The sequence below is a fragment of the Ranitomeya imitator genome, chromosome 1 (genome assembly GCF_032444005.1).
Source record: "Ranitomeya imitator isolate aRanImi1 chromosome 1, aRanImi1.pri, whole genome shotgun sequence".
Lineage (NCBI taxonomy): Eukaryota > Metazoa > Chordata > Amphibia > Anura > Dendrobatidae > Ranitomeya > Ranitomeya imitator.
In genome coordinates this window covers 311,586,594-311,610,564 of record NC_091282.1, presented here as the reverse complement: position 1 = coordinate 311,610,564, position 23,971 = coordinate 311,586,594, and positions in this window count along the sequence as shown.

Below are 23,971 nucleotides of genomic sequence, written 5' to 3'. Positions count from 1 at the left end.
CCTGCAAAGGCTTCCTAACATTTAAAAAGGTCCCTTAGTCTGTTTCAGTAGTCTCCACAATCATGGGGAAGACATCTGAGTTGACAGATGTCTAGAAAGCAGTCATTGACACACTCCACAAGGTGGGTAAGCCACAAAAGCATCATTGCTAAAGAAGCTGGCTATTCACAGAGTGATGTATCCAAGAATTTTAATGGAAAGTTGAGTGGAAGGAAAAAGTGTGGTAGAAAAAGGTGCACCAGCAACCGGGATAAGCACAGCCTTGAAAGGATTGCTAAGAAAATGCCATTCAAAAATTTGTGGGACATTCACAAGGAGTGGACTGCTGCTGGTGTCATTGCTTCAAGAGCTAACAAAAACAGACATATCCAGGACATGGGCTACAAGTGTTGCATTCCTTGTGTCATTGCACATATGACCAAAAGACAGCACCAGAAGTGTCTTACCTGGGCCATGGAGAAAAAGAACTGGACTGTTGCTCAGTGGTCAAAGGTGTTGTTTTCAGATGAAAATAAATTTTGCATTTCATTTGGAAATTAAGGTCCCAGAGTCTGGAGGATGAGTGGAGAGGCACACAATCCAAGCTGTTTGAGGTCTAGTGTGAAGTTTCCACAATCAGTGATGGTTTGGGGAGCCATGTCATCTGCTGGTGTATCTCCATTCTGTTTTATCAAGACCAAAGTCAGCAGAGCCATCAACCAGGAAATTTTAGAGCACTTCATGCTTCCCTCTGCCGACAAGCTTTATGGAGATGGAAATTTAATTGTCCATCAGGACTTGTCACCTGTCCACACTGCCAAAAGTAACAATACCTGGTTTAAAAACAACAGTATCACTTTGCATGATTGGCTGGCCAGCAAACTCACCTCAACTTAACTTCATAGAGAGTCTATGGGGTATTGTCAAGAGGATGAAGAGAGACACCAGTCTCAACAATGCAGACGAAATGAAGGTTGATATCAAAACAATCTGGGCTTCCAGTGCCAGCGGCTGATCTCCTCCATGCAATGCCGCATTGATGCAGTAATTGATGCCAAAGGAGCCCCGAACAAGTATTGAGTGCATTTACTGAACATACATTTCAGTAGGCCAACATTTCAGATTTTAAAATCATTTTTCAAACGGGTGTTATAAAGTATTCTATTTTACTGAGATAATAAATTTTGGGTTTTCATTGGCTTTAAGTCATAATCATCAACATTAATGTAAATAAACAATTGAAAGCATAAAACAAGGTTTTACAAGTAGAACAAGGGAACAAAATTACTTATACATTCTAATGAGATGTGGCAACTAACATAGTCATTTCTGAAATTCTGCAGCTACACATTTTTTGCTCTTGTTCATTCAATAAATATAATATTTAACAAATACTTGAACTTTAAGCAAATTTTTTAGAATTTTTTTTTACAAAGTGGATATAAAGATTTGGGAATGTTATTATCTTCAGAATACAGTATGTTCCTTCATTCCACTGTCCAGAGATTCTGTGCGAGATCAGTAAATATGAGTACTCTGGTTTCACTGTGTTCAGTTTCATTCCGGTTAGCTGTATCGACTCACTAATGGCTCAAATTAAATCAAGACCTCTGGAGCCACTTCTCCTTCAAAAGGGTGTTTGGAAAAATTCCAGCCTTCTAATCAATATCAGAGCAGAAAGGAAACACATTATTCTTTTAACATGTGTGCTTATAGAACAAGTTTAGTGTATAATAAACACTATATTTCCATTCACGTGTAGTATATTAACAAGGATTAATACATAGGACATGCTTTATTTCTAATAGTTCACATTGTACCACACGTTGTGCCGATAATATCTACTTCTGCTCTCTTCTTCTCTGAATCAAAGTAAAGGTCATTTATTAGCATGGGAATTGGTTGGTAAAATCCATATTACTACATTAATGAGGAGCTTGGACTTACAGCTATTTTAGTAGGTAATTAGATACCTCAAAGAAGCATAATCTTCTTTACACAAATAACAGTATTTTGAGATTTTATTTTCTTTGCCGTCTCTTTAAGAACAAATTATAAATTATATCGCAGAACCAATAATAAGGCCTCAAAGCTATGTGTAGTTTTCACTGTGTATTCATTGCCCTTGTGTAAGAATAGAAAGTTTAGAGATCAATTATTTTACATTATGCGTGAACATTTTTTTTTTTCATGCAAAATTGGACTTTCGTTATTTCACTCCAATGCAAACATTGCATATGAAATATGTTTTAGATACATTAGATAGCAGTTTATGAATAACAATAATGAATGTAAAATAAAAATATATATAAAAAACCTACATATACATAAAGAAAGATTTGTTTTGAAACTATGAGTGTTTTTACAATACATTTAAAATAAAAAAAACTAAATTTTTTTCAATCCTACATCTTAAGTGAATGATCACTCAGATGGGACAGCCACTGTTTTTTTTATTTGTAAAATCCCTTTGAGGCTTTGATCCTGAAATTAACTAATCACTAGTAATATATAATAATAAACCATAGTATTACAGTAGATAGTATTATTTCCTGTCTCATTTGAAGCTTAGTATATAGCTGAGCTTCAAAGGAGGGACAAGATGATAGCGATGGAGACCTTCCGCTGGTCCCTGGCTGTCAAAGTAATCCATTGATGCCCCACGGTCACATCATTTTAATGCTGCTGTCAGTGATTGACAGTGGCAGCTGAGCTTTGGTTGTGGCTGTTAGAGACAGATGCCAGATATGTAGCTGGCATTAGCCTCATGTAGAAAAAACTCAACTCCTGAGCCCCCTCCACACATGGTCACTTTAGTGCTTGATTGAAGTGCATTTCCTAAAAAAAGCATACCATGAATACAAATAACACAATATCACATGTGTGTATATTCACTATATAGTGAGGTCACTGGTAAAATACTGGAAGTGAGAAATGTGTTACTAAGGATTTTATCCTCAGAGATATGAAAATTGAAAAAATGCTCCAGCATACTAAGTGCTGAGATGGGTTAATCATCCACGTTAAGGGCTCGGTTTTCTGGTGAACAACTGAAGAGTGAGTGGGAGGCTGTTCACAATATCTCCAGCCTGGAGTGTGGTCCAAAGGCTAAATGTGGAGATTTTGGACTCCTTAAGTATTCAGTGTCTCTGGAGATGAGACCTCCAGAGCTGTGTCGATGCTAACCCCTTCACAACATTTGCAGTATATATATGTCATGGTCAAACAACACAGCTGAATTGCATTGTTTGGAATTAATAATTTTTTTAACAATTTATTGTCCAGAAAAACTACTTATGGAAGCAATCTACCAGACATCATCCTTGATTCAAACGTGGTTTCACAATTGGTGCAGAATCCAACCAGAGGAGCAGCACTTTTAGACCTAATACTATCTAATAGACCTGACAGAATAACAAATCTGCAGGTGGTTGGGCATTTAGGAAATAGCGACCACAATATTGTGCAGTTTCACCTGTCTTTCACTAGGGGGACTTGTCAGGGAGTCACAAAAACATTGAACTTTAGGAAGGCAAAGTTTGAACAGCTTAGAGATGCCCTTAATCTGGTAGACTGGGACAATATCCTCAGAAATGAGAATACAGATAATAAATGGGAAATGTTTAAGAACATCCTAAATAGGCAGTGTAAGCGGTTTATACCTTGTGGGAATAAAAGGACTAGAAATAGGAAAAACCCAATGTGGCTAAACAAAGAAGTAAGACAGGCAATTAACAGTAAAAAGAAAGCATTTGCACTACTAAAGCAGGATGGCACCATTGAAGCTCTAAAAAACTATAGGGAGAAAAATACTTTATCTAAAAAACTAATTAAAGCTGCCAAAAAGGAAACAGAGAAGCACATTGCTAAGGAGAGTAAAACTAATCCCAAACTGTTCTTCAACTATATCAATAGTAAAAGAATAAAAACTGAAAATGTAGGCCCCTTAAAAAATAGTGAGGAAAGAATGGTTGTAGATGACGAGGAAAAAGCTAACATATTAAACACCTTCTTCTCCACGGTATTCACGGTGGAAAATGAAATGCTAGGTGAAATCCCAAGAAACAATGAAAACCCTATATTAAGAGTCACCAATCTAACCCAAGAAGAGGTGCGAAACCGGCTAAATAAGATTAAAATAGATAAATCTCCGGGTCCGGATGGCATACACCCACGAGTACTAAGAGAACTAAGTAATGTAATAGATAAACCATTATTTCTTATTTTTAGTGACTCTATAGCGACAGGGTCTGTTCCGCAGGACTGGCGCATAGCAAATGTGGTGCCAATATTCAAAAAGGGCTCTAAAAGTGAACCTGGAAATTATAGGCCAGTAAGTCTAACCTCTATTGTTGGTAAAATATTTGAAGGGTTTCTGAGGGATGTTATTCTGGATTATCTCAATGAGAATAACTGTTTAACTCCATATCAGCATGGGTTTATGAGAAATCGCTCCTGTCAAACCAATCTAATCAGTTTTTATGAAGAGGTAAGCTATAGACTGGACCACGGTGAGTCATTGGACGTGGTATATCTCGATTTTTCCAAAGCGTTTGATACCGTGCCGCACAAGAGGTTGGTACACAAAATGAGAATGCTTGGTCTGGGGGAAAATGTGTGTAAATGGGTTAGTAACTGGCTTAGTGATAGAAAGCAGAGGGTGGTTATAAATGGTATAGTCTCTAACTGGGTCGCTGTGACCAGTGGGGTACCGCAGGGGTCAGTATTGGGACCTGTTCTCTTCAACATATTCATTAATGATCTGGTAGAAGGTTTACACAGTAAAATATCGATATTTGCAGATGATACAAAACTATGTAAAGCAGTTAATACAAGAGAAGATAGTATTCTGCTACAGATGGATCTGGATAAGTTGGAAACTTGGGCTGAAAGGTGGCAGATGAGGTTTAACAATGATAAATGTAAGGTTATACACATGGGAAGAGGGAATCAATATCACCATTACACACTGAACGGGAAACCACTGGGTAAATCTGACAGGGAGAAGGACTTGGGGATCCTAGTTAATGATAAACTTACCTGGAGCAGCCAGTGCCAGGCAGCAGCTGCCAAGGCAAACAGGATCATGGGGTGCATTAAAAGAGGTCTGGATACACATGATGAGAGCATTATACTGCCTCTGTACAAATCCCTAGTTAGACCGCACATGGAGTACTGTGTCCAGTTTTGGGCACCGGTGCTCAGGAAGGATATAATGGAACTAGAGAGAGTACAAAGGAGGGCAACAAAATTAATAAAGGGGATGGGAGAACTACAATACCCAGATAGATTAGCGAAATTAGGATTATTTAGTCTAGAAAAAAGACGACTGAGGGGCGATCTAACAACCATGTATAAGTATATAAGGGGACAATACAAATATCTCGCTGAGGATCTGTTTATACCAAGGAAGGTGACGGGCACAAGGGGGCATTCTTTGCGTCTGGAGGAGAGAAGGTTTTTCCACCAACATAGAAGAGGATTCTTTACTGTTAGGGCAGTGAGAATCTGGAATTGCTTGCCTGAGGAGGTGGTGATGGCGAACTCAGTCGAGGGGTTCAAGAGAGGCCTGGATGTCTTCCTGGAGCAGAACAATATTGTATCATACATTTATTAGGTTCTGTAGAAGGACGTAGATCTGGGGATTTATTATGATGGAATATAGGCTGAACTGGATGGACAAATGTCTTTTTTCGGCCTTACTAACTATGTTACTATGTTACTATGGTTACAAAAAGACAGCGTTGATCCTGGTTCTTTCTTTTGATTTTCTATCTCTAGGAAACTCCTGAAAGCTGTTTCCCTCATCGCTCCAGGAATGGCTGAAGTCGCCTCATATTGCAAAACTACATCAGGTGAGCAAGGTGTTTTTACTACTCGCCTTATACTATCTGACATAAACTCACTGTTAGTGATGAGCGAGTGTGCTTTTTACTTGGGTTTTCCAAGCATGCTCGGGTGTTCTCCGATTATTTTGACCATGCTCGTAGATTATGTTTGTGTCACCGCAGCTGCAGCTTGAATACATGTGGGGATTCCTTAATAAACAGGCAATCCCTGCATGTGTTTGGGTTGTCTAACAGCTGAAAATCAAATTATATCATATCGCTATGCTTTGGTAGTGCAGTGACCTTTTTGTTTTTTTCTATTTTTAGGATAACCTTTACTATAGGGTATTAGAAATGCAATTGGGCTGCAGTGAAAGTGAAAGTCCCATAAAGGTACTAAGTAAAAAAAGTTTTTAAAAAAGTTAAAAAAAACTGAAAAAATATACCGTATATACTCGAGTATAAGACGAGATTTTCAGCCCAAATTTTTGGGCTGAAAGTGCCCCTCTCGGCTTATACTCGAGTCAAGGTGGGTGGCAGGGTCGGCGGGTGAGGGGGTGAGGGCGCTGAGGCATACTTACCTGCTTCCAGCGGTCCTGACGCTCCCCCTGCCGTCCCACGGTCTTCGGTGCTGCAGTTCTTCCTCTATCAGCGGTCACATGTGACCGCTCATTTGAGAAATGAATAGGCGGCTCCACCTCCCATAGGGGTGGAGCCGCCTATTCATTTCTCTAATCAGCGGTAACGGTGACCGCTGATAGAGGAAGAAGCTGCGGCACCGAAGACAGCTGTCCGGGAGAAGGAGCCGGACGCCAGGACCAGGTAAGTATCGCATAGTCACCTGTCCACGTTCCAGCCGCCGGGCGCCGCTCCATCTTCCCGGCGTCTCTGCGCTCTGACTGTTCAGGTCAGAGGGCGCGATGACGCATATAGTCTGCGCGGCGCCCTCTGCCTGATCAGTCAGTGCAAAGACGCCAGGGCCGAGATGCTGGGACCGGACGCCGGGAGCTGCAAGCAAGAGAGGTGAGTATGTGTTTTGTTTTTTTGTTTTTTTACTGCAGCAGCAGCGACAATGGCACAGCTTTCTATGGGGAAATATGAACGGTGCAGAGCACTATATGGGGCACAGCTATAGGGCAATAATGAACGGCGCAGAGCACTATATGGGGCACAGCTATGGGGCAATAATGAACGGCGCAGAGCACTATATGGGGCACAGCTATAGGGCAATAATGAATGGCGCAGAGCACTATATAGGGCACAGCTATAGGGCAATAATGAACGGCGCAGAGCACTATATGGGGCACAGCTATAGGGCAATAATGAACGGTGCAGAGCACTATATGGGGCACTGCTATAGGGCAATAATGAACGGTGCAGAGCACTATATGGGGCACAGCTATAGGGCAATAATGAACGGCGCAGAGCACTATATGGGGCACAGCTATGGGGCAATAATGAACGGTGCAGAGCACTATATGGCACAGCTATGGGGAAATAATGAACGGTGCAGAGCACTATATGGGGCAATAATGAACAGTGCAGAGCACTATATGGCACAGCTATGGGGAAATAATGAACGGTGCAGAGCACTACATGGCACAGCTATGGGGAAATGCAGAGCACTATATGGCACAGCTATGGGGAAATAATGATCTATTTTTATTATTGAAATTCACCGGTAAATGCTGCATTTCCACCCTAGACTTATACTCGAGTCAATAAGTTTTCCCAGTTTTTTGTGGCAAAATTAGGGGGGTCGGCTTATACTCGGGTCGGCTTATACTCGAGTATATACGGTATATATATTTTTAAAAATTTACAAAATAAAAAGCTCAAAAGTTTACATATCCTGACAGAATTTTTGCTTCTGTTGGGACTTTTTCTCCACTCATGGTTATTGGTTGGGTGAAGCTAATTATTGTCAATCTACTGTGTTTTCTCTTTTTAAATTATAATGACACCCAACACATCCAAATAACTCTGATCAAAAGTACACATACACCATTTCTTAATATTGTGTATTGCCCCCTCTAACATCAATGACAGCTTGAAGTCTTTTGTAGCAGTTGTGGATGAGGTTCTTTATTTTCTCAGATGGTAAAGCTGTCCACTCTTCTTCGCAAAAAGCCTCCAGTTCCTGTAAATTCCTGGGCTGTCTAGCATGAACTGCGCGCTTGAGATGTCCCCAGACTGTCTCAATGATATTGAGGTCAGGAGGCTGAGATGGCCACTCCAGAACTTTCACTTTGTTCTGCTGTAGCCAATTGTAGGTCGACTTGGTGTTGTGTTTTGGATCTTTGTCATGTTGGAATGTCCAAGTACATCCCATGAGCAACTTCTGGGCTGATGAGTGCAAATTTGCATCCAGTATTTGCTGATAATGTGCTGCATTCTTCTTTCCTTCAACTTTGACCAAGTATCCTGTGCCTATATAGATCAGACATCTCCAAAGCATCAGTGATACAGCTCCGTGCTTTACAGTAGGAATGGTGATCCTTTCATCATAGGCCTTGATGACCTCTCTCCCAATGTAATGTTTATGGTTGTGGCCAAAAAGTTCAATTTAGATCTTATCACTCCAAATTACCTTGTTCCAGAAGTTTTGAGTCTTGTCTCTGTGCTGTTTTGTGTATTGTAGGCGAATACTTTGTGGCATTTGTGCAGTAATTGTTTTCTTCTGGCAACTCGTCCATGCAGCCCATTTTTCTTCAAGTACATCTTGAAACAGCACACCACTAGGGTTGAGCGACTTTTACTTTTATAGGATCGGGACGGGTTTCACGAAACCCGACTTTTTCAAAAGTCGGGTCGAGTGAAATCGGTCGATCCTATAAAAAAGTCGGGGTCAGGGTCAGCCGAAACTCGAAACCCAATGCAGTGCATTGGGTTTCCAATGATTCCCAGGGTCTGAAGGAGAGGAAACTCTCCTTCAGGCCCTGCGATCCATATTTAAGTGTAAAATAAAGAATTAAAATAAAAAATATCGCTATACTCACCCTCGGACGCGCCCTGGTACTAACCGGGAACCTTCCTTCCTTCGAATCAGCGCTTGCAGGACCTTGCGGTGACGTTGTGGCTTGTGATTGGTCGCGCTATTAGTATATACCTAATAGGAATATACTCACCCTCGGACGCGCCCTGCTTCTTTCCGGCAGCCTTCCTTCCTAAGAATCAGCGCTTGCAGGACCTTGCGGTGACGTCGCGGCTTGTGATTGGTCGCGCCAGCGGTCACATGGGCGGTCGCGTGACCAATCACAAGCCGCGACGTCACCGCAAGGTCCTGCAAGCGCTGATTCGAAGGAAGAAAGGCTGCCGGTTAGTACCAGGGCGCGTCAGAGGGTGAGTATAGCGATATTTTTTATTTTAATTCTTTATTTTACACTTAAATATGGATTCCGATACCGATTTCCGATATTGCAAACATATCGGAACTCGGGATCGGAATTCCGATACCAGATTCAGAAGATCGCCGACTTCATGGCCGACCCCACACAGGGGTCGGGTCGGGTTTCATGAAACCCGACTTTGCCAAAAGTCGGCGACTTCTGAAAATGGCCGACCCGTTTCGCTCAACCCTACACACCACTAGTTTTCAGAGAGGCCTGCTTTTCAGCTGATGTTTTTGTGGGTTTTTCTTTGCATCCCGGACAATTTTCCTGGCATTTGTGGATGACATTTTTGTTTGTCTACCTGACCATGGTTTTGTTTTTACAGAGCCCCTGATTTTTCACAGTTTGAATGTAGCTGACTGGCATTATCAATTACTTGGATATGTTTTTACATCCCTTTCCTGTTTTATACAGTTCAACTACCTTTTCCAATAGATCCGTTGACAATTCTTTTGCTTTCTCCATGACTCACAATCAAGAAATGTCAGTGCTGGGTGAGAGATGCAAGAGTCTGTCTGGATCCCAGAAGCTCACTCAACTTTTATGCACACACACTGATTACAAGCAAACATGTCAGAAGTGAGGATGTTACCTTCAGTAGCAAATCAATGGATGTTTTGGGTTGTCATTATGATGTAAAAAGAGAAAACAAAGTAGTTTGGCAATAAATGGCTTCACCCAACCACTAACCATGAGTGAAGAAAACGTTTTGGTGTTATTCTGAAAAAAGGCCAAGAAAGCAAAAATTCTGCCGGGGTATGTAAACTTTTGAGCACTACTGTATGTAATACCCATAAATAAATATATTTGTGTAAACAAAGAAAGCAAAAACTACACATTGTACACATGGTCCCTTACTGTATGATATTAATAACAGAATATTTTTTGGGGGGCCCATGTATCAGGCCTCTACAACACACTAGATGCTACAAACTCTTTTTAAAGGTAGGTCCCTTACTGTATGATGTTAATAACAATAATTTTTTGTGGCCTATGGATCAGGCCTCAATAACACACTAGATGATACAAACTATTTTTCAAGTCAGGCCCCTTACTGTATGACAATAATAACAGATGAATTTGTTTGTGGCCCTTGGATCAGGCCTCTACAGCTTAATTTCAACTCAAGCAAATGACAAATTGTGATACAGTGGATTGTCTAACTTTTTGCAACTGAAAAATTATACTTTTTTTTAATGTGCCTTAGGTCTGCAGACAGGTTCATATCACCACCACAAAATGACTATGTGGTATAAAGCAGGTTGTTTCACATTTAGTAACAGAAAAAATTATAATTATTTTTTTATTTTGTCTTGTGATCAGTAAAAATATATATTTCCTCCCATCGTGATGTGTAAAATAGCAAGGGACCGGGCACCAATTGTATGAAGACCTCATTTATGTCTAATGCAGGGTGTATCGGAGTCCCTTATTTTGGACAGTTCTTGCTTCCTTCATAAATTACACTGAAATTTCCTATTTTTTAATTTAAAAAATCTAATTTGGTTCACTTAAATTATATTTTTTAACTCCTTATATACAAGTAAAAATGTTTCTTTTTTGTTTCAATAAGTTTTTATTATTTGAAAAATAACACAAAGTTCTCCCAACATGGGAGTTCTGGTTTTACAGTAAATACAAAAATATCAACAGCACCTTAATATTATGTGAGGGAGTTATAAATGTTGATACGTTTAAGACAAGACAAAGACAAGACAGAAACAAGGGGGATTAGGTACAGAATCATGAGTGATATAAAACTGTTCCACAATTTTACAAAATTGAAGATGAGAAAAGAGTATTTTTTTTTTTTCCCTGTGACAACAAATGTTGGTCCAGCCCCAGCACCGGCCCCCCTGGTGCCCCCATACCGCCACAAAGTTCGAAAAGAGGCAACTCGTCATGGAGATAGGGTGAGAGCCCTCCTCACTTGATCATCCGGGTATAGTTCCAGCCATGGTGACCAAATTTGGAAAAAGGAGTTCCAGTTATCTGTCCTTGTCGCTTGAATGCGCTCGTAAATCATGATGGTGTTCATCCTATCTTTAACCTGAGAGATCGAGAGCAAAGGAGACTTCCACCTTGACACAATGTGTATTTTGGTCGCCATTCCCAGCATGACCACCAGTTTATATAGGTTTTTGGGCAGTCCCTTTGGTTTTAAGCCCAGCAGGAAAGTCATTGGGCTCATTGATATCTCTTTTCCATGCATCCTTTCTACCAGAAGCTTTACCTCTCCCCACAGATCGGTCGCCGCTGGGCAGGACCACCATATATGACCCATATCTCCTGGTGCATCACAGCCTCTAAAACATTTATCAGAAACCTGAGGATATATGGTATGCAGTTTCGTAGGGACCAAGTATGTTCTATGTAAGACCTTGAGGGAAGTCTCAACCAGGGATACCTGGTGGGACCCTCTCGATAAAGCACCACAACAGTTTTGCCATTCTTCCAGTGAGATATTAAACCCCAGGTCCTCCTCCCATTGTTGCATAAATCTATGTTTCTTTTCCTCCTTTGTATTGGTGAAGGATGAGTATAAATAAGAAATGACCCCTCCTCCCAGTGGGTCGGTTAAGCACTTCTGCTCGAACCCAGTTACTCGGAAAGACCTCCCATTCGTTGCACTCTTTCTTGCTAAATCAAAGACTTGATTAATACGAAATGCCTCTCGGACTGGCGGTTCGTATTTTTGAATAAACTCCTGTTTAGAAAGGATTATGTTAAACGGGGAGCAGAGATGTTTTATAGTGGTTATTCCTCTCAGGATCCACCATGAGAAGGATTGAGAATTGAGACCCGGGGGAAATATTGGGTTACCAAATAGCGAGTTTAATGGCGTATTTCTAGTCTGCAGCTCAATCTTAAACCTCTCTTTCCTCCAGAGGAGCAGTGACTGGGCCGCGAATGGTGAGATGTCAGCGACGTGTTTAGGGAGTTTAGCCTCTGTCCACAGCAGACCTATCAGGGAATAGGGTTTTAACAAAAATGACTCCAGTTGGACCCATCTAGGTTTGTCTACAGTTGTGCATATTCTAGTTAGTTGGGCAATTTGGGCCGCTTTATAATAGTTTATAAAATTAGGTAAGGAGAATCCTCCTTTTTTCCGGTGGATAAACATTGTCTGTTGTTTTATTCTAGCTTTTTTCCCTAGCCATATAAATTTGGAGACCATTGTGTGTATTTCTCGTATTACTCTCAGGGGGACCGGAATGGGAAGGGAGCGGAAAAGGTATAAAAACCTAGGGAGAGAGACCATTTTTATAGCGTTGTAAAAATGTTTCTTAACTTATTTCCTATAAAATGCAATTTTTTGTTGATTTCTAATGTTTTTTTTTGTCACTCCTTAAAGTGACAGGTCATTTAATAATTTTGTTTCTGTTTTTTTTTTTTATTTTCAGTATTAGAGTTAGGACTGTCCCAATTAAGGTCACCGTAAAAAGGTGGGATGTCTTTCACTTTTTCTTTTATAAAAAAAAGTTAACTAAGTACGGTATATTATTTTCATGCACTATCTTATTTATTTACTGCAGAGTATTTAATTATTATGTTTCTGTCGTTTTTTTCTCCGCTTTAACCCCTTTACCCCCGAGGGTGGTTTGCACGTTAATGACCGGGCACATTTTTACAATTCTGACCACTGTCCCTTTATGAGGTTATAACTCTGGAACGCTTCAACGGATCCCAGTGATTCTGACAATGTTTTTTCGCGACAAATAGTACTTCATGACAGTGGTAAAATTTCTTTGATATTACCTGCATTTATTTGTAAAAAAAACGGAAAATTGGTGAAAATTTTGAAAATTTTGCAATTTTCAAACTTTGAATTTTTATGCAATTAAATCACAGAGATATGTCACACAAAATACTTAATAAGTAACATTTCCCACATGTCTACTTTATATCAGTGGAATTTTGGAACCAAAATTTTTTTTTGTCAGGGAGTTATAAGGGTAAAAGTTGACCAGCAATTTCTCATTTTTACAACACCATTTTTAGGGACCACATCTCATTTGAAGTCATTTTGAGGGGTCTATATGATAGAAAATGACCAAGTGTGACAACATTCTAAAAACTACACCCCTCAAGGTGCTGAAAACCACATTCAAGAAGTTTATTAACTCTTCAGGTGTTTCACAGGAATATTTGGAATGTTTAAATAAAAATGAACATTTAACTGTTTTTCACAAAAAATTTATTCAGCTTCAATTTGTTTTAAGGGCAACAGGAGAAAATGGACCACAAAAGTTGTTGTACAATTTCTTCTGAGTACGCCGATACCCGAAAAGTGGGGGTACCACTGTTTGGGCGCATGGCAGAGCTCGGAAGTGAAGGAGCGCCATTTGACTTTTCAATGCAATATTGACTGGAATTGAGATGGAACGCCATGTTGCGTTTGGAGAGCCCCTAATGTGCCTAAACATTGAAACCCCCCACAAATGACACCATTTAGGAAAGTAGACCCCCTAAGGAACTTATCTAGATGTGTGGTGAGCACTTTGACCCACCAAGTGTTTCACAGAAGTTTATAATGCAGAGCCATAAAAAAAATCATATTTTTGCACAAAAATGAATTTTGCCCCTAATTTTTTATTTTCCCAAGGGTAAGAGAAGAAATTGAACCCCAAACGTTGTTGTACAATTTGTCCTGAGTACGCTGGTACCCCATATGTGGGGGTAAACCACTGTTTGGGCGCTTGGCAGAGCTCGGAAGGGAAGGAGCACCATTTGACTTTTCAATGCAAAATTGACTGGAATTGAGATGGGTCGCCATGTTGCGTTTGGAGAGCCACTGATGTGCCTAAACATTAACCTCTTTCTGACCTCGGACGGGATAGTACGTCCGAGGTCAGAAGCCCCGCTTTGATGCGAGCTCCGGCGGTGAGCCCGCATCAAAGCCGGGACATGTCAGCTGTTTTGAACAGCTGACATGTGCCCGAAATAGGCGCGGGCAGAATCGGGATCTGCCAGCGCCTATTAACTAGTTAAATGCCACTGTCAAACGCAGACAGCGGAATTTAACTACCGCATCAGGCCGGGCGGCCGGAAATGACGGCATCGACGACCCCCGTCACATGATCAGAGGTCGGCGATGCATCAGAATGGTAACCATAGAGGTCCTAAAGACCTCTATGGTTACTGATCGCCGGTAGCTGTGAGTGCCACCCTGTGGTCGGAACTCACCTGATTTTCTGCTACATAGCAGCGAACAGCAGATCGCTGCTATGCGGCAGAGTCGATCGTGCTGTGCCTGGCATGAAGCATGGCAAAAGTAAAAAGAGAAGTGAAAAAAAAGTGAAAAAAATAAAAAAAATATAAAAGTTTAAATCACCCCACTTTCGCCCCAATCAAAATAAATCAATAAAAAAAAATCAAATCTACACATATTTGGTATCGCCGCGTTCAGAATCGCCCGATCTATCAATTAAAAAAAGCATTAACCTGATCGCTAAATGGCGTAGTGAGAAAAAAATTTGAAACGCCAGAATTTCTTTTTTTGGTCGCCGCGACATTGCATTAAAATGCAATAATGGGCGATCAAAAGAACGTATCTGCACCAAAATGATATAATTAAAAACACCATCTCAGCATGCAAAAAATAAGCCCTCAACCGAGCCCAGATCATGAAAAATGGAGACTCTATGAGTATCGGAAAATGGTGCAATTTTTTTTTTTTTTTAGCAAAGTTTGGAATTTTTTTTCACCACTTAGGTAAAAAATAACCTAGTCATGTTAGGTGTCTATGAACTCGTACTTACCTGGAGAATCATAATGTCAGGTCAATTTTAGCATTTAGTGAACCTAGCAAAAAGCCAAGCAAAAAACAAGTGTGGGATTGCACTTTTTTTGCAATTTCACCGCACTTGGAATTTTTTTCCCATTTTCTAGTACATGACATGCTAAAACCAATGTTGTTGTTCAAAAGTACAACTCATCCCGCAAAACATAAGCCCTCAGATGGCCAAATTGACGGAAAATTAAAAAAGTTATGCCTCTGGAAAGTAGGGGAGTGAAAAACGAACACGGAAAAACGAAAAATCCCAAGGTCATGAAGGGGTTAAAAAACCCCACAAGTGACACCATTTTGGAAAGAAGACCCCCTAAGGAACTTATCTAGATGTGTGGTCAGCACTTTGACTTACCAAGTGCTTCACAGAAGTTTATAATGCAGAGCCGTAAAAATAAAAAATCTTATTTTTTCACAAAAATGATCTAATCGTCCCCAATTTTTTATTTTCCCAAGGGTAAGAGAAGAAATTGGACCCCAAAAGTTGTTGTACAATTTATCCTGAGTACTCTGGTACCCCATATGTGGGGGTAAACCACTGTTTGGGCGCATGGCAGAGCTTGGAAGGGAAGGAGCGCCATTTTTTTTTTCAATGCAAAATTGACTGGAATTGAGATGGGACGCCATGTTGCGTTTGGAGAGCCACTGATGTACCTAAACATTGAAACCCCCAACAAGTGACACCATTTTGGAAAGTAGACCCCCTAAGGAACTCATCTAGATGTGTTGTGAGAGCTTTGAACCCCCAAGTGTTTCACTAGTTTATAATGCAGAGCTGTGAAAATAAAAATTCTTTTTTTTCTCACAAAAATTATTTTTTAGCCCCCAGTTTTGTATTTTCCCAATAATAAGAGAAATTGGACCCTAAAAGTTGTTGTCCAATATGTCCCGAGTACGCTGATACCCGATATGTGGGGGGAACCACCGTTTGGGCGCATGGGAGAGGTCGGAAGGGAAAGAGCACCATTTGGAATGCAGACTTAGATGGAATGGTCTGCCGGCGTCACATTGCATTTGTAGAGCCCCTAATGTACCTAAACAGTAGAAACCCCCCAGAAGTGACCCCATATTGGAAACTAGACCCCCCCAAGGAACTTATCTAGATGTGTTGTGAGAACTTTGAACCCCCAAGTGTTTCACTACAGTTTATAACGCAGAGCCGTGAAAATAAAAAAAATCTTTTTTTTTCCACAAAAATTATTTTTTAGCCCCCAGTTTTGTATTTTTCCAAGGGTAATAGTTGAAATCGAACCCCAAAAGTTGTTGTCCAATTTGTCCTGAGTACGCTGATACCCCATATGTTGGGGAAAATCCCTGGAGAGCTCGGAAGGGAAGGAGCGCTGTTTTGCTTTTTCAACGCAGAATTGGCTGGAATTGAGATCGGACGCCATGTCGCATTTGGAGAGCCCCTGATGTGCCTAAACAGTGGAAACCCCCCAATTACAACTGAAACCCTAATCCAAACACACCCCTAACCCTAATCTAAATGATAACCCCAACCACACCCCTAACCTTGACACACCCCTAACCCTAACCCCAACCCTATTCCCAACCGTAAATGTAATCCAAACCCTAACCCTAACTTTAGCCCCAACCCTAACCCTAACTTTAGCACCAACCCTAACCCTATTCCCAACCGTAAATGTAATCCAAACCCTAACCCTAACTTTAGCCCCAACCCTAACCCTAACTTTAGCACCAACCCTAACCCTAACTTTAGCCCCAACCCTAACTGTAGCCCTAACCCTAGCCCCAACCTTAACCCTAGCCCTAACCCTAATCCTAACCCTAGCCCTAACCCTAACCCTAGCCCTAACCCTAGCCCTAACCCTAGCCCTAACCCTAGCCCTAACCCTAGCTCTAATCCTAGCCCTAACGCTAGCCCTAACCCTAACCCTAACCCTAATCCTAGCCCTAAACCTAGCCCTAATGGGAAAATGGAAATAAATACATTTTTTACATTTTTAAATTTTTCCTTAACTAAGGGGGTGATGAAGGGGGTTTGATTTACTATTTATAGCGGGTTTTCTAGCGGATTTTTATGATTGGCAGCCGTCACACACTAAAAGACGCTTTTTATTGCAAAAAATATTTTTTGCGTTAGCACATTTTGAGAGCTAAAATTTTTCCATATTTTGGTCCACAGAGTCATGTGAGGTCTTTTTTTTTGCGGAACGAGTTGACGTTTTTATTGGTTACATTTTCGGGCACGTGACAATTTTTGATCGCTTTTTGTTCCGATTTTTGTGAGGCAGAATGACCAAAAACCAGCTATTCATGAATTTCTTTTGGGGGAGGCGTTTATATCGTTCCGCGTTTGGTAAAATGGATAAAGCAGTTTTATTCTTCGGGTCAGTACGATTACAGCGATACCTGTAAGGCAGCAAAGATTGAGACAGAGAGACTCATTGCCAGAGAGAGTAAAAATAATCCCAAAATATTCTTTAACTACATAAATAGTAAGAGACTAAAAAATGATAGTGTTAAAATAGTCTGGGTGAAATGGTGGATGAGGAAAAAGTCAATATGTTAAATGACTTTTTTTCATCAGTATTTACTAGTGTTGAGCGATACCGTCCGATACTTGAAAGTATCGGTATCGGATAGTATCGGCCGATACCCAAAAAATATCGGATATCGCGGATACCGATATCTGATACCAATACAAGTCAATGGGACATCAAGTATTGGAATGTATCCTGATGGTTCCCAGGGTCTGAAGGAGAGGAAACTCTCCTTCAGGCCCTGGGATCCATAGTGAGGTGTAAAATAAAGAATTAAAATAAAAAATATTGATATGCTCACCTCTCCGGCGGCCCCTGGACATCACGCTGGTAACCGGCCGGCTTCTTTGTTTAAAATGAGCGCCTTTAAGACCTGCGAATGACGTCGCGGCTTCTGATTGGTCGCGTGCCACCCATGTGACTGCCACGCGACCAATCAGAAGCCGCGACGTCATTCGCAGGTCCTCAATTCCTAGAATTAGGAGTTTAGTGAATGAGAATGACATCGCGGCTTCTGATTGGTCGCGTGGCGGTCACATGGGCGGCACGCGACCAATCAGAAGCCGCGACGTCATTCTCAGGTCCTAAAGGCGCTCATTTTAAATAGTGTTGAGTGATACCGTCCGATACTTGAAAGTATCGGTATCGGATAGTATCGGCCGATACCCGAAAAATATCGGATATCGCCGATACCGATATCTGATACCAATACAAGTCAATGGGACATCAAGTATCGGAATGTATCCTGATGGTTCCCAGGGTCTGAAGGAGAGGAAACTCTCCTTCAGGCCCTGGGATCCATAGTGAGGTGTAAAATAAAGAATTAAAATAAAAAATATTGATATGCTCACCTCTCCGGCGGCCCCTGGACATCACGCTGGTAACCGGCCGGCTTCTTTGTTTAAAATGAGCGCCTTTAGGACCTGCGAATGACGTCGTGGCTTCTGATTGGTCGCGTGCCGCCCATGTGACTGGCACGCGACCAATCAGAAGCCGCGACGTCATTCGCAGGTCCTTAATTCCTAGAATTAGGAGTTTTGTGAATGAGAATGACGTCGCGGCTTCTGATTGGTCGCGTGGCGGTCACATGGGCGGCACACGACCAATCAGAAGCCGCGACGTCATTCTCAGGTCCTTAAGGCGCTCATTTTAAACAAAGAAGCCGGCCAGTTACCAGCGTGATGTCCAGGGGCCGCCGGAGAGGTGAGCATATCAATATTTTTTATTTTAATTCTTTATTTTACACATCCCTATTGATCCGATACCCGATACCACAAAAGTATCGGATCTCGGTATCGGAATTCCGATACCGCAAGTATCGGCCGATATCCGATACTTGCGGTATCGGAATGCTCAACACTAGTATTTACACAAGAAAATCCCATGGCAGACCAAATGACTAGTGATAAAAATACTGCAGGAATTAAGTACAGTCATTGATAGACCATTATTTTTAATCTTTAAAGACTCCATAATAACAGGGTCTGTACCACAGGACTGGCGTATAGCAAATGTGGTGCCAATATTCAAAAAAAGGACAAAAACTGAACTCGGAAATTATAGGCCAGTAAGCTTAACCTCTACTGTGGGTAAAATCCTTGAGAGCATTCTAAGGGATGCTATACTGGAGTATCTGAAGAGGAATAACCTCATGACCCAGTATCAGCACGTGTTTACTAGGGACCGTTCATGTCAGACTAATTTGATCAGTTTCTATGAAGAGGTAAGTTCCGGACTGGACCAAAGGAACCCAGTAGATGTAGTGTATATGGACTTTTCAAAAGCTTTTGATATGGTGCCACACAAAAGGTTGATACATAAAATGAGAATAATGGGGGTAGGGGAAAATATGTGTAAGTGGGTTGAGAGCTGGCTCAGGGATAGGAAACAAAGGGTGGTTATTAATGGAACACACTCGGACTGGGTAGCGGTTAGCAGTGGGGTACCACAGGGGTCAGTATTGGGCCCTATTCTTTTTAACATATTTATTAATGACCTTGTAGGGGACATTCAGAGTAGAATTTCAATATTTGCAGATGACACTAAACTCTGCAGGGTAATCAATACAGAGGAGGACAATTTTATATTACAGGATGATTTATGTAAACTAGAAGCTTGGGCTGATAAATGGCAAATGAGCTTTAATGGGGATAAATGTAAGGTCATGCACTTGGGTAGAAGTAATAAGATGTATAATTATGTGCTTAATTCTAAAACTCTGGGCAAAACCGTCAATGAAAAAGACCTGGGTGTATGGGTGGATAACAAACTCATATTCAGTGGCCAGTGTCAGGCAGCTGCTACAAAGGCAAATAAAATAATGGGATGCATTAAAAGAGGCATAGATGCACATGAGGAGAACATAATTTTACCTCTATACAAGTCACTAGTTCGACCACACTTAGAATACTGTGCACAGTTCTGGTCTCCGGTGTATAAGAAAGACATAGCTGAACTGGAGCGGGTGCAGAAAAGAGCGACCAAGGTTATTAGAGGACTGGGGGGTCTGCAATACCAAGATAGGTTATTACACTTGGGGCTATTTAGTTTGGAAAAACGAAGACTAAGGGGTGATCTTATGTTAATGTATAAATATATGAGGGGACAGTACAAAGACCTTTCTGATGATCTTTTTAATCATAGACCTGAAACAGGGACAAGGGGGCATCCTCTACGTTTGGAGGAAAAAAGGTTTAAGCATAATAACAGACGCGGATTCTTTACTGTAAGAGCAGTGAGACTATGGATCTCTCTGCCGTATAATGTTGTGATGAGTGATTCATTACTTAAATTTAAGAGGGGACTGGATACATTTCTGGAAAAGTATAATGTTACAGGGTATATACACTAGATTCCTTGATAGGGCGTTGATCCAGGGAACTAGTCTGATTGCCGTATGTGGAGTCAGGAAGGAATTTTTTTCCCCAATGTGGAGCTTACTCTTTGCCACATGGGTTTTATTTGCCTTCCTCTGGATCAACATGTTAGGGCATGTTAGGTTAGCCTATGGGTTGAACTAGATGGACTTAAAGTCTTCCTTCAACCTTAATAACTATGTAACTATGTGACCTCATTTATATCATTTTTTATGTTTTGACGCTTTTATACGATAAAAACTATTTTATAGAAAAAATAATTATTTTTGCATCGCTTTATTCTGAGGACTATAACTTTTTTATTTTTTTGCTAGTAATGCTGCTTGGCAGCACATTTTTTTGCGGAACAAGATGACGTTTTCAGCGATACCATGGTTATTTATATCCGTCTTTTTGGTCGCGTGTTATTCCACTTTTTGTTCAGCGGTATGATAATAAAGCGTTGTTTTTTGCCTCGTTTTTTTTACAGTGTTCACTGAAGGGGTTAACTAGTGGGACAGTTTTATAGTTCAGGTCGTTACGGACGCGGCGATGCTAAATACGTGTACTTTTATTGTTTTTTTATTTAGATAAAGGAATGTATTTATTGGAATAATATTTTTTTATTATTATTATTTATTTAGGAATTTTTTTTTTTTTTACACATGTAATTTTTTTTTTTTACTTTTTTACTTTGCCCCAGGGGGATACATCACAGTAAAGTGACAGATCGCTGATCTGACACTTTGCTGTGCACTGTGTCAGATCAGTGATCTGACGTGCACTCCTGGAGGCTTTCCGGCACCTGCTCTGAGCAGGCGCTGTGATGTCACCTCCTTGCAGGACCCGGATGCAGCCCCGTGGCCATTTTGGATCCGGGCCTGCTGCAGGGAGGAGGAGGTAAGGTCTCATGGAAGCATGCAGGGAGCTCCCTCCCTGCGCGATGCTTCCCTATACCGCCGGAATAATGCGATCATGTTTGATTGCAGTGTGCCTGGGGTTAATGTGCCGGGAGCGATAGTCAGCTGACACTCGGCCGCGATCGGCCGCGCTCCCCCCATGAGCGCGGCTGATCACGGTGGATGTACTATTCTGTCGTTGGGAAGTAGGGCCCACCCCACATGGATGGAATAGTACATCCAATGGCAGAAAGGGGTTAAATTTTGTGACACCATTGTTCTCATCAGTGCTCTGGGAGTTAGACATGCTTCCAGGGGTTTTCCCAATGCTGTTTTCCTTCCTTTCAGCACTTTTTACATCCATTTGAACATTTTCACTATTCCCCATTGACTTCTATTAAACTCGCTGCTGGAAATGAGCATGCAAGTATTAGGAATTGCTTGGTTTGAGCAACGAGCGCTCAAGCATTTTAGTGCTCACTAATCTCTAATGGGCATGCCTAATGGGCCTCTCTAATGGACACACTTCTCCTTCCCTTATTGCACTCATTTCTCATTTTCTAAATGCTAGGTCTATGAAAACCAAGTTTTCTTGATTAATTGAAAATACATTTTTTTATTTAAAAAAATAATTGGTCATCTGCAACAAGCCAAGTTTTTTTTTTTAGTTTTAAACCACCGTAATTTAACACAAAGCACATAAAACTCTATGGAGTTTTTTCATCAAAAAATGTGGTCACCCATAGCAGGCAAGACATTTTATTGGGTTTAAACCCAACCGTAATTTAACACAAAGCAGGTTAAATTGTAGGCAAGACAATACAGTTACACTTTTTGAAGGGTTTTTATGTGAGTTTAAAGGGAACCTGTCACCCCGTTTTTTGAGATTGAGCTATAAATACTGTTAAATAGGGCCTGCGCTGTGTGTTCCTATAGTGTATGTAGTGTACCCCGATTCCCCATGTATGCTGAGAAATAACTTACCAAAGTCGCCGTTTTCGCCTGTCAATCAGGCTGGTCAGGTCGGGAGGACGTGGTGACATCGCTGGTTCTTCGTCAGCTTTACGTTGGTGGCGTAGTGGCGTAGTGGTGAACAAGCAGCGCGCGATCTGCGCTGTCTTCCCTTTCGTCGGTGGGGGCGGCCATCTTCCTGGGGCCGTGCGTGCGCAGATCGAGTGCTCTGCTGCATGGGGCTTCAGGAAAATGGCCGCGGGATGCCGCGCGTGCGCATTAGAGCTCGCGGCGGCCATTTTCCCAAAGCCGAGTTTGCATCTCGGCTTTGGGAAAATGGCCGCCGCGATCTCTAATGCGCACGCGCGGCATCCCGCGGCCATTATCCTGAAGCCCCGTGCAGCAGAGCACTCGATCTGCGAACGCGCGGCCCCAGGAAGATGGCCACCCCCACCGACGAAAGGGAAGACAGCGCAGATCGCGCGCTGCTTGTTCACCACTACGCCACTACGCCACCAACGTAAAGCTGACGAAGAACCAGCGATGTCACCACGCCCTCCCGACCTGACCAGCCTGATTGACAGGCGAAAACGGCGACTTTGGTAAGTTATTTCTCAGCATACATGGGGAATCGGGGTACACTACATACACTATAGGAACACACAGCACAGGCCCTATTTAACAGTATTTATAGCTCAATCTCAAAAAACGGGGTGACAGGTTCCCTTTAATACCACCGTAATTTAATACAAAGAAGGTTAAACTGTATGGATGACATTACAGTTAATTTTTTAATGAAAAAAAACGTAGTCACCTTCAGCAAAAGCATTTTTTGGAGTATAAAACCACAGCAATTTAACACAAAGCAGATTAAACTGTATGGATGATGATGCAGTCATTATTTTCACACAGACGAAAAAAATGGTCACGTATAGCAGGCAAAGTGGTTTTTTTTCAACCACTGTAATTTAATGCAAGGCAGGTAAAATTGTATGGATGACAATATATATATTTTTTTCACATAAAAAAAAATATTTGGTCACCTGCAGCAAGTAAACCTTTTTTTATTTTTTTTTTATTTAACACCACTGCAAATTAAGGCCTTTTTCACATATCCTGATATTTCCGGTTACAGAAAAACTGGTACTGGAGATATCAGTGTCCGTGTATGTAATAATTGCGGCACACATATGGTAACCGCGTGCCGCTCATGTACCACATCAGTACCACATGTACAGAGAAGCAGCGGTACAGTTAATGCTGTTCCTCAGTGCCGGTGCTGATGCTGCGCTCGCAGTAGCTCATTCATCAGTGGTTCTCAGCCTGGATGGTCGCATCTTGGCACCATTCAGGTTGAAAATTATTTATCCTCAGACAGGGATTAAGGCATGGGATAGAACAAAAGACAGGTGAGGAATATTGTTGTTTTTTCATTTTTGTTTTATTACAGGAAATGAGGGATTCAATCGAATGGGCATTAGGTGAGTATAACTATGTTTGATATCTACTATATAAATCTGAATGTGTGTGTGTGTGTGTGTATGTGTGTATGTCCGGGATTGGCATCTGCACCGTTGCAGCTACAGCCACAAAATTTTGCACAGTCACACGTCTGGACCCCGAGAGCGTCATAGGCTATGTTGTGAGGCGAAATTTTAACCCCGCGCGTTCCAATTCACCAAACAATTTTGCCCCTATCTACATAATGGGGAAAAAGTGAAAGGAAAAGTGTTGGAAGCGTCGCAGCTACAGCAACAAAATTTTGCACAGTC